Raw genomic sequence first — 13,260 nt, 5'->3', positions numbered from 1 at the left:
GGGTGAGGCGTTTAGGAGAACGAGAGAGAGGGAGGCAGGGGTGAGGCGTGGAGGAGAGCGAGTGAGAGGGAGGCAGGGGTGAGGCGTGGAGGAGAGTGAGTGAGAGGGAGGCAGGGGTGAGGCGTTTAGGAGAACGAGAGAGAGGGAGGCAGGGGTGAGGCGTGGAGGAGAACGAGAGAGAGGGAGGCAGGGGTGAGGCGTGGAGGAGAATGAGAGAGAGGGAGGCAGGGGTGAGGCGTGGAGAGGAGCGAGTGAGAGGGAGGGAGGCAGGGGTGAGGCGTGGAGGAGAGGGAGGGGGGTATTAGGGACACTCTGGGTGGTATGGTGCGTGTGAGGGGTGGACACAATGCCCCAGTGTTCAGGCAGGCACACAGGACCTTGTTTTACAACAGGGGAGGGGACGCCATCAATGCCCCGATGATGTGAACCACCCTGAGCCCATTCACAGTGACAAGCAGCCCCTCTAACTACCCCCCTCCTCCGTCTCCTTCTCCTCCTCCACTCCTAACCCTCGCTCTCGCTCTCTCTTGCAACTCTCTCTCTCTCTCTCTCTCTCTCGCAACTCTACCCCCTTCTTGACCCCCTTCTTGACCCAACACTGTGGGACAGAGCAGGAGAGAGACACACCAAAATCCCCCCCCCACCCCACACACACAAACACACACAGTCACACCCTTGTTGGTGGCCTTTCTTTCTCCTCCCTAATGAAGCCCCCCCCCCACCTCCTCAACAGGAGATCAATGTGTATTAATTCAATTAAATCAGCCTGTGTTTTTCTTGTCTTCGTCTTCTCAGCCTTTTCTTGTCTTCTTCTTCTCCTCAAAGACCCAAAATGGCTTGATGACAATGTAATTGCCAAAGTTTTGAATGAGGGCTACGCCTGAGTTGCTAGGGGGCCAATGAGGGCTACGCCTGAGTTGCTAGGGAGCCAATGAGGGCTACGCCTGAGTTGCTAGGGGGCCAATGAGGGCTACCCCGTGTTGCTAGGGGGCCAAAGAGGGCTACCCTGAGTTGCTTGGAGGCCAATGAGGGCTACTCTGAGTTGCTAGGAGGCCAATGAAGATACCCACGAGTTGCTAGGAGGCCAATGAGGACTACCCACGAGTTGCTAGGAGGGGGCCAATGAAGACTACCCACGAGTTGCTAGGAGAGGGCCAATGAGTGCTACGCCTGACTTGCTAGAGGGCCAATGAGGACTACCCCCGAGTTGCGGAGAGGATAGTTTTAACTGTGATACAGCGACTAATCATCTATGAGATGATAGTTTTAACTGTGATACAGCGACTAATCATCTATGAGATGTTAGTTTTAACTGTGATACAGCGACTAATCATCTATGAGATGATAGTTTTAACTGTGATACAGCGACTAATCATCTATGAGATGATAGTTTTAACTGTGATACAGCGACTAATCATCTATGAGATGATAGTTTTAACTGTGATACAGCGACTAATCATCTATGAGATGATAGTTTTAACTGTGATACAGCGACTAATCATCTATGAGATGATAGTTTTAACTGTGATACAGCGACTAATCATCTATGAGATGTTAGTTTTAACCGTGATACAGCGACTAATCATCTATGAGATGTTAGTTTTAACCGTGATACAGCGACTAATCATCTATGAGATGTTAGTTTTAACTGTGATACAGCGACTAATCATCTATGAGATGATAGTTTTAACTGTGATACAGCGACTAATCATCTATGAGATTATAGTTTTAACTGTGATACAGCGACTAATCATCTATGAGATGATAGTTTTAACTGTGATACAGCGACTAATCATCTATGAGATGATAGTTTTAACTGTGATACAGCGACTAATCATCTATGAGATGATAGTTTTAACTGTGATACAGCGACTAATCATCTATGAGATGATAGTTTTAACTGTGATACAGCGACTAATCATCTATGAGATGATAGTTTTAACTGTGATACAGCGACTAATCATCTATGAGATGATAGTTTTAACCGTGATACAGCGACTAATCATCTATGAGATGATAGTTTTAACCTGTGATACAGCGACTAATCATCTATGAGATGATAGTTTTAACTGTGATACAGCGACTAATCATCTATGAGATGATAGTTTTAACTGTGATACAGCGACTAATCATCTATGAGATGATAGTTTTAACTGTGATACAGCGACTAATCATCTATGAGATGATAGTTTTAACTGTGATACAGCGACTAATCATCTATGAGATGATAGTTTTAACTGTGATACAGCGACTAATCATCTATGAGATGTTAGTTTTAACCGTGATACAGCGACTAATCATCTATGAGATGTTAGTTTTAACTGTGATACAGCGACTAATCATCTATGAGATGATAGTTTTAACTGTGATACAGCGACTAATCATCTATGAGATGTTAGTTTTAACTGTGATACAGCGACTAATCATCTATGAGATGATAGTTTTAACTGTGATACAGCGACTAATCATCTATGAGATGTTAGTTTTAACTGTGATACAGCGACTAATCATCTATGAGATGTTAGTTTTAACCGTGATACAGCGACTAATCATCTATGAGATGATAGTTTTAACTGTGATACAGCGACTAATCATCTATGAGATGATAGTTTTAACTGTGATACAGCGACTAATCATCTATGAGAGGATAGTTTTAACTGTGATACAGCGACTAATCATCTATGAGAGGATAGTTTTAACCGTGATACAGCGACTAATCATCTATGAGATGTTAGTTTTAACCGTGATACAGCGACTAATCATCTATGAGAGGATAGTTTTAACCGTGATACAGCGACTAATCATCTATGAGATGATAGTTTTAACCGTGATACAGCGACTAATCATCTATGAGATGATAGTTTTAACTGTGATACAGCGACTAATCATCTATGAGATGATAGTTTTAACTGTGATACAGCGACTAATCATCTATGAGATGATAGTTTTAACTGTGATACAGCGACTAATCATCTATGAGATGTTAGTTTTAACTGTGATACAGCGACTAATCATCTATGAGATGATAGTTTTAACTGTGATACAGCGACTAATCATCTATGAGATGATAGTTTTAACTGTGATACAGCGACTAATCATCTATGAGATGATAGTTTTAACTGTGATACAGCGACTAATCATCTATGAGATGATAGTTTTAACTGTGATACAGCGACTAATCATCTATGAGATGTTAGTTTTAACTGTGATACAGCGACTAATCATCTATGAGATGTTAGTTTTAACTGTGATACAGCGACTAATCATCTATGAGATGTTAGTTTTAACTGTGATACAGCGACTAATCATCTATGAGATGTTAGTTTTAACTGTGATACAGCGACTAATCATCTATGAGATGATAGTTTTAACTGTGATACAGCGACTAATCATCTATGAGATGATAGTTTTAACTGTGATACAGCGACTAATCATCTATGAGAGGATAGTTTTAACTGTGATACAGCGACTAATCATCTATGAGAGGATAGTTTTAACTGTGATACAGCGACTAATCATCTATGAGATGTTAGTTTTAACTGTGATACAGCGACTAATCATCTATGAGATGTTAGTTTTAACTGTGATACAGCGACTAATCATCTATGAGATGATAGTTTTAACTGTGATACAGCGACTAATCATCTATGAGATGATAGTTTTAACTGTGATACAGCGACTAATCATCTATGAGATGTTAGTTTTAACTGTGATACAGCGACTAATCATCTATGAGATGTTAGTTTTAACTGTGATACAGCGACTAATCATCTATGAGATGTTAGTTTTAACTGTGATACAGCGACTAATCATCTATGAGATGTTAGTTTTAACTGTGATACAGCGACTAATCATCTATGAGATGATAGTTTTAACTGTGATACAGCGACTAATCATCTATGAGAGGATAGTTTTAACTGTGATACAGCGACTAATCATCTATGAGATGTTAGTTTTAACTGTGATACAGCGACTAATCATCTATGAGATGTTAGTTTTAACTGTGATACAGCGACTAATCATCTATGAGATGATAGTTTTAACTGTGATACAGCGACTAATCATCTATGAGAGGATAGTTTTAACTGTGATACAGCGACTAATCATCTATGAGAGGATAGTTTTAACTGTGATACAGCGACTAATCATCTATGAGATGTTAGTTTTAACTGTGATACAGCGACTAATCATCTATGAGATGTTAGTTTTAACTGTGATACAGCGACTAATCATCTATGAGATGATAGTTTTAACTGTGATACAGCGACTAATCATCTATGAGAGGATAGTTTTAACTGTGATACAGCGACTAATCATCTATGAGATGTTAGTTTTAACTGTGATACAGCGACTAATCATCTATGAGATGTTAGTTTTAACCTGTGATACAGCGACTAATCATCTATGAGATGATAGTTTTAACTGTGATACAGCGACTAATCATCTATGAGATGTTAGTTTTAACTGTGATACAGCGACTAATCATCTATGAGATGATAGTTTTAACTGTGATACAGCGACTAATCATCTATGAGATGTTAGTTTTAACTGTGATACAGCGACTAATCATCTATGAGATGATAGTTTTAACTGTGATACAGCGACTAATCATCTATGAGAGGATAGTTTTAACTGTGATACAGCGACTAATCATCTATGAGAGGATAGTTTTAACTGTGATACAGCGACTAATCATCTATGAGAGGATAGTTTTAACTGTGATACAGCGACTAATCATCTATGAGAGGATAGTTTTAACTGTGATACAGCGACTAATCATCTATGAGATGTTAGTTTTAACTGTGATACAGCGACTAATCATCTATGAGATGTTAGTTTTAACTGTGATACAGCGACTAATCATCTATGAGATGATAGTTTTAACTGTGATACAGCGACTAATCATCTATGAGAGGATAGTTTTAACTGTGATACAGCGACTAATCATCTATGAGATGTTAGTTTTAACTGTGATACAGCGACTAATCATCTATGAGATGATAGTTTTAACTGTGATACAGCGACTAATCATCTATGAGAGGATAGTTTTAACCGTGATACAGCGACTAATCATCTATGAGATGATAGTTTTAACTGTGATACAGCGACTAATCATCTATGAGATGATAGTTTTAACCGTGATACAGCGACTAATCATCTATGAGAGGATAGTTTTAACCGTGATACAGCGACTAATCATCTATGAGATGATAGTTTTAACCGTGATACAGCGACTAATCATCTATGAGATGATAGTTTTAACCGTGATACAGCGACTAATCATCTATGAGATGATAGTTTTAACCGTGATACAGCGACTAATCATCTATGAGATGATAGTTTTAACTGTGATACAGCGACTAATCATCTATGAGAGGATAGTTTTAACTGTGATACAGCGACTAATCATCTATGAGAGGATAGTTTTAACCGTGATACAGCGACTAATCATCTATGAGATGATAGTTTTAACCGTGATACAGCGACTAATCATCTATGAGAGGATAGTTTTAACTGTGATACAGCGACTAATCATCTATGAGATGATAGTTTTAACTGTGATACAGCGACTAATCATCTATGAGAGGATAGTTTTAACCGTGATACAGCGACTAATCATCTATGAGAGGATAGTTTTAACTGTGATACAGCGACTAATCATCTATGAGATGTTAGTTTTAACTGTGATACAGCGACTAATCATCTATGAGATGTTAGTTTTAACTGTGATACAGCGACTAATCATCTATGAGAGGATAGTTTTAACTGTGATACAGCGACTAATCATCTATGAGATGATAGTTTTAACCGTGATACAGCGACTAATCATCTATGAGAGGATAGTTTTAACTGTGATACAGCGACTAATCATCTATGAGAGGATAGTTTTAACCGTGATACAGCGACTAATCATCTATGAGAGGATAGTTTTAACTGTGATACAGCAACTAATCATCTATGAGAGGATAGTTTTAACCGTGATACAGCGACTAATCATCTATGAGAGGATAGTTTTAACTGTGATACAGCGACTAATCATCTATGAGATGTTAGTTTTAACTGTGATACAGCGACTAATCATCTATGAGATGTTAGTTTTAACTGTGATACAGCGACTAATCATCTATGAGATGATAGTTTTAACCGTGATACAGCGACTAATCATCTATGAGATGATAGTTTTAACTGTGATACAGCGACTAATCATCTATGAGATGTTAGTTTTAACTGTGATACAGCGACTAATCATCTATGAGATGATAGTTTTAACCGTGATACAGCGACTAATCATCTATGAGAGGATAGTTTTAACTGTGATACAGCGACTAATCATCTATGAGATGATAGTTTTAACTGTGATACAGCGACTAATCATCTATGAGATGTTAGTTTTAACTGTGATACAGCGACTAATCATCTATGAGATGTTAGTTTTAACTGTGATACAGCGACTAATCATCTATGAGATGTTAGTTTTAACTGTGATACAGCGACTAATCATCTATGAGATGATAGTTTTAACTGTGATACAGCGACTAATCATCTATGAGATGATAGTTTTAACTGTGATACAGCGACTAATCATCTATGAGAGGATAGTTTTAACTGTGATACAGCGACTAATCATCTATGAGAGGATAGTTTTAACTGTGATACAGCGACTAATCATCTATGAGATGTTAGTTTTAACTGTGATACAGCGACTAATCATCTATGAGATGTTAGTTTTAACTGTGATACAGCGACTAATCATCTATGAGATGATAGTTTTAACTGTGATACAGCGACTAATCATCTATGAGATGATAGTTTTAACTGTGATACAGCGACTAATCATCTATGAGATGTTAGTTTTAACTGTGATACAGCGACTAATCATCTATGAGATGTTAGTTTTAACTGTGATACAGCGACTAATCATCTATGAGATGTTAGTTTTAACTGTGATACAGCGACTAATCATCTATGAGATGATAGTTTTAACTGTGATACAGCGACTAATCATCTATGAGAGGATAGTTTTAACTGTGATACAGCGACTAATCATCTATGAGATGTTAGTTTTAACTGTGATACAGCGACTAATCATCTATGAGATGTTAGTTTTAACCGTGATACAGCGACTAATCATCTATGAGATGATAGTTTTAACTGTGATACAGCGACTAATCATCTATGAGATGTTAGTTTTAACTGTGATACAGCGACTAATCATCTATGAGATGATAGTTTTAACTGTGATACAGCGACTAATCATCTATGAGAGGATAGTTTTAACTGTGATACAGCGACTAATCATCTATGAGAGGATAGTTTTAACTGTGATACAGCGACTAATCATCTATGAGATGTTAGTTTTAACTGTGATACAGCGACTAATCATCTATGAGATGTTAGTTTTAACTGTGATACAGCGACTAATCATCTATGAGATGATAGTTTTAACTGTGATACAGCGACTAATCATCTATGAGAGGATAGTTTTAACTGTGATACAGCGACTAATCATCTATGAGATGTTAGTTTTAACTGTGATACAGCGACTAATCATCTATGAGATGTTAGTTTTAACCGTGATACAGCGACTAATCATCTATGAGATGTTAGTTTTAACTGTGATACATCGACTAATCATCTATGAGATGTTAGTTTTAACTGTGATACAGCGACTAATCATCTATGAGATGATAGTTTTAACTGTGATACAGCGACTAATCATCTATGAGAGGATAGTTTTAACTGTGATACAGCGACTAATCATCTATGAGAGGATAGTTTTAACTGTGATACAGCGACTAATCATCTATGAGAGGATAGTTTTAACTGTGATACAGCGACTAATCATCTATGAGAGGATAGTTTTAACTGTGATACAGCGACTAATCATCTATGAGATGTTAGTTTTAACTGTGATACAGCGACTAATCATCTATGAGATGATAGTTTTAACTGTGATACAGCGACTAATCATCTATGAGAGGATAGTTTTAACTGTGATACAGCGACTAATCATCTATGAGATGTTAGTTTTAACTGTGATACAGCGACTAATCATCTATGAGATGATAGTTTTAACTGTGATACAGCGACTAATCATCTATGAGATGATAGTTTTAACTGTGATACAGCGACTAATCATCTATGAGAAGATAGTTTTAACTGTGATACAGCGACTAATCATCTATGAGATGATAGTTTTAACTGTGATACAGCGACTAATCATCTATGAGAAGATAGTTTTAACCGTGATACAGCGACTAATCATCTATGAGATGATAGTTTTAACCGTGATACAGCGACTAATCATCTATGAGATGATAGTTTTAACCGTGATACAGCGACTAATCATCTATGAGAAGATAGTTTTAACCGTGATACAGCGACTAATCATCTATGAGATGATAGTTTTAACCGTGATACAGCGACTAATCATCTATGAGAGGATAGTTTTAACTGTGATACAGCGACTAATCATCTATGAGATGATAGTTTTAACTGTGATACAGCGACTAATCATCTATGAGAAGATAGTTTTAACCGTGATACAGCGACTAATCATCTATGAGATGATAGTTTTAACCGTGATACAGCGACTAATCATCTATGAGATGATAGTTTTAACCGTGATACAGCGACTAATCATCTATGAGAGGATAGTTTTAACCGTGATACAGCGACTAATCATCTATGAGATGATAGTTTTAACCGTGATACAGCGACTAATCATCTATGAGAGGATAGTTTTAACTGTGATACAGCGACTAATCATCTATGAGAGGATAGTTTTAACTGTGATACAGCGACTAATCATCTATGAGAGGATAGTTTTAACCGTGATACAGCGACTAATCATCTATGAGATGATAGTTTTAACCGTGATACAGCGACTAATCATCTATGAGAGGATAGTTTTAACTGTGATACAGCGACTAATCATCTATGAGATGATAGTTTTAACTGTGATACAGCGACTAATCATCTATGAGAGGATAGTTTTAACCGTGATACAGCGACTAATCATCTATGAGAGGATAGTTTTAACTGTGATACAGCGACTAATCATCTATGAGATGTTAGTTTTAACTGTGATACAGCGACTAATCATCTATGAGATGTTAGTTTTAACTGTGATACAGCGACTAATCATCTATGAGAGGATAGTTTTAACTGTGATACAGCGACTAATCATCTATGAGATGATAGTTTTAACCGTGATACAGCGACTAATCATCTATGAGAGGATAGTTTTAACTGTGATACAGCGACTAATCATCTATGAGAGGATAGTTTTAACCGTGATACAGCGACTAATCATCTATGAGAGGATAGTTTTAACTGTGATACAGCGACTAATCATCTATGAGAGGATAGTTTTAACCGTGATACAGCGACTAATCATCTATGAGAGGATAGTTTTAACTGTGATACAGCGACTAATCATCTATGAGATGTTAGTTTTAACTGTGATACAGCGACTAATCATCTATGAGATGTTAGTTTTAACTGTGATACAGCGACTAATCATCTATGAGATGATAGTTTTAACCGTGATACAGCGACTAATCATCTATGAGATGATAGTTTTAACTGTGATACAGCGACTAATCATCTATGAGATGATAGTTTTAACCGTGATACAGCGACTAATCATCTATGAGATGATAGTTTTAACCGTGATACAGCGACTAATCATCTATGAGATGATAGTTTTAACCGTGATACAGCGACTAATCATCTATGAGATGATAGTTTTAACCGTGATACAGCGACTAATCATCTATGAGATGATAGTTTTAACCGTGATACAGCGACTAATCATCTATGAGATGATAGTTTTAACCGTGATACAGCGACTAATCATCTATGAGAGGATAGTTTTAACTGTGATACAGCGACTAATCATCTATGAGATGTTAGTTTTAACCGTGATACAGCGACTAATCATCTATGAGATGATAGTTTTAACCGTGATACAGCGACTAATCATCTATGAGATGATAGTTTTAACCGTGATACAGCGACTAATCATCTATGAGAGGATAGTTTTAACTGTGATACAGCGACTAATCATCTATGAGATGTTAGTTTTAACTGTGATACAGCGACTAATCATCTATGAGAGGATAGTTTTAACTGTGATACAGCGACTAATCATCTATGAGATGATAGTTTTAACCGTGATACAGCGACTAATCATCTATGAGATGATAGTTTTAACCGTGATACAGCGACTAATCATCTATGAGAGGATAGTTTTAACCGTGATACAGCGACTAATCATCTATGAGAGGATAGTTTTAACCGTGATACAGCGACTAATCATCTATGAGATGATAGTTTTAACTGTGATACAGCGACTAATCATCTATGAGATGTTAGTTTTAACTGTGATACAGCGACTAATCATCTATGAGAGGATAGTTTTAACTGTGATACAGCGACTAATCATCTATGAGAGGATAGTTTTAACTGTGATACAGCGACTAATCATCTATGAGATGTTAGTTTTAACTGTGATACAGCGACTAATCATCTATGAGAGGATAGTTTTAACTGTGATACAGCGACTAATCATCTATGAGATGTTAGTTTTAACTGTGATACAGCGACTAATCATCTATGAGAGGATAGTTTTAACTGTGATACAGCGACTAATCATCTATGAGATGATAGTTTTAACTGTGATACAGCGACTAATCATCTATGAGATGATAGTTTTAACCGTGATACAGCGACTAATCATCTATGAGATGATAGTTTTAACTGTGATACAGCGACTAATCATCTATGAGATGTTAGTTTTAACTGTGATACAGCGACTAATCATCTATGAGATGTTAGTTTTAACTGTGATACAGCGACTAATCATCTATGAGATGTTAGTTTTAACTGTGATACAGCGACTAATCATCTATGAGATGATAGTTTTAACTGTGATACAGCGACTAATCATCTATGAGAGGATAGTTTTAACTGTGATACAGCGACTAATCATCTATGAGATGATAGTTTTAACTGTGATACAGCGACTAATCATCTATGAGAGGATAGTTTTAACTGTGATACAGCGACTAATCATCTATGAGATGATAGTTTTAACCGTGATACAGCGACTAATCATCTATGAGATGATAGTTTTAACTGTGATACAGCGACTAATCATCTATGAGATGTTAGTTTTAACTGTGATACAGCGACTAATCATCTATGAGATGATAGTTTTAACTGTGATACAGCGACTAATCATCTATGAGATGTTAGTTTTAACTGTGATACAGCGACTAATCATCTATGAGATGATAGTTTTAACTGTGATACAGCGACTAATCATCTATGAGATGTTAGTTTTAACTGTGATACAGCGACTAATCATCTATGAGAGGATAGTTTTAACTGTGATACAGCGACTAATCATCTATGAGATGTTAGTTTTAACTGTGATACAGCGACTAATCATCTATGAGAGGATAGTTTTAACCGTGTTGTGAGGCTAGACACTGTTTGTTTACAATGACATTGTTTACAAAATAATGAATTGAAGAAAGCTTATGTAAATGGATATACCAATCCCAGACTGACCTTTTAACACAAAGCTGTCCCAGCTACAGGTTCTTGGCTGCCTCTAGGTTCCTCTAGGTTTCTTCCTAGGTTTTGGCCTTTCTAGGGAGTTTTTCCTAGCCACAGTGCTTCTACACCTGCATTGCTTACTGTTTGGGGTTTTAGGCTGGGTTTCTGTACAGCACTTTGAGATATCAGCTGATGTAAGAAGGGCTATATAAATACATTTGATTTGATTTGCCTCAACAAAGCCCCCGGGGAAGATGATGTTGTCATGGTTGTAGATGTAGACGGTCAGTTTGGCCAGGTCTGTGACGTTGCCCCTAGCGACGGTCAGTTTGACCAGATCTGTGACGTTGCCCCTAGCGATGGTCAGTTTGACCAGATCTGTGACGTTGCCCCTAGCGATGGTCAGTTTGGCCAGGTCTGTTACGTTGCCCCTAGCGACGGTCAGTTTGGCCAGGTCTGTTACGTTGCCCCTAGCGACGGTCAGTTTGGCCAGGTCTGTGACGTTGCCCCTTGCGATGCGTGCAGACTCGTTCTCAACTGGCGGCTCTCTTCCCGTGGGTGATGACATACATCTGGGACACAATCAGGGGTGTACATTTGTACCTCTGCCTCACCCCTGCTCAGGTGCACCAGGATCCTAAAAGGCACTGAATGTTCAATCCGAGGTCTGCATTGGCCGTGCAGCTTTTACAGTGATACGGCCTCTGCAGAAGTCAGGACGTTCTGGCTTGTAGAGGTCGTGAGAGGAAACTTTCTTCATTAAAAAAAGCTCATTTCTGCCCGACGTAGAATTTAATGCAATTCAACGTCAGGTTTCCGGGCAACTACTTCCAACAACAGGTTTCCATCAACTACTTGAAGACAAATGCACTAAACACCGGAAAGCTAATGTCGCAGCTTTCAGAAAAGTCATGCAGGGATAACTAGCTATGCTAAACATAAACATATTCTTATTTGCTGATTGTCCGTCTATCAATGATTTCACCAGGCTACAGCACCCCCATGTGGCCCAGTGATGACAACGCATACAATAATTGACCTTGGAGAAAATTTACACAGACTCCCCATGTCCATAGACCAAAAAAATCTGACATAAAAAGTGATGGATCATTTGACACCTATATAATTCTACTAATATCTTGAATCTTTATGACAATCTTTCATATGAATCAATCTCAACAAGAGTATTTATTAAAATTAGAAATAAACAGAAATAGAAACCAGTCAAATTAGACAAGTTTTCTTGGGTGTTGTCATTATCTTTATTATAGAACAACACTATAGAACATTAATCAGAAGGATTTTACGCCCTCGGTAACTTTCCATGTCAACCTTTTGGGACGGGAGCACAAGAAAAAATAATATATGAAACCGGCTCACGCATAGGGAAAACTGAGCACATTATTAAGAGGAACAATAGACAACGGAATGTGTTTTGGAGGTAGGAGACAGTCGATACATCAGTTTAAAGGAAGGGGGGGGAGAGTGACATCATGATGACTATAGTGACGTGATGGATGAACCACTTGGTTGTTGTTGTTATTGCTGTTGTTGTTGTTGTTGCTGTTGTTGTTGTTGTTGCTGTTGTTGTTGTTGTTGCTGTTGTTGTTGTTGTTGCTGTTGTTGTTGCTGTTGTTGTTGTTGTTGTTGTTGTTGTTGCTGTTGTTGTTGTTGTTGTTGTTGTTGTTGTTG

Source organism: Salvelinus namaycush, chromosome 13 (genome assembly GCF_016432855.1).
Source record: "Salvelinus namaycush isolate Seneca chromosome 13, SaNama_1.0, whole genome shotgun sequence".
Taxonomy (NCBI): Eukaryota; Metazoa; Chordata; class Actinopteri; order Salmoniformes; family Salmonidae; genus Salvelinus; species Salvelinus namaycush.
The sequence above is the reverse complement of the archived record's forward strand: the minus strand, read 5'-3'. Positions refer to the sequence as shown.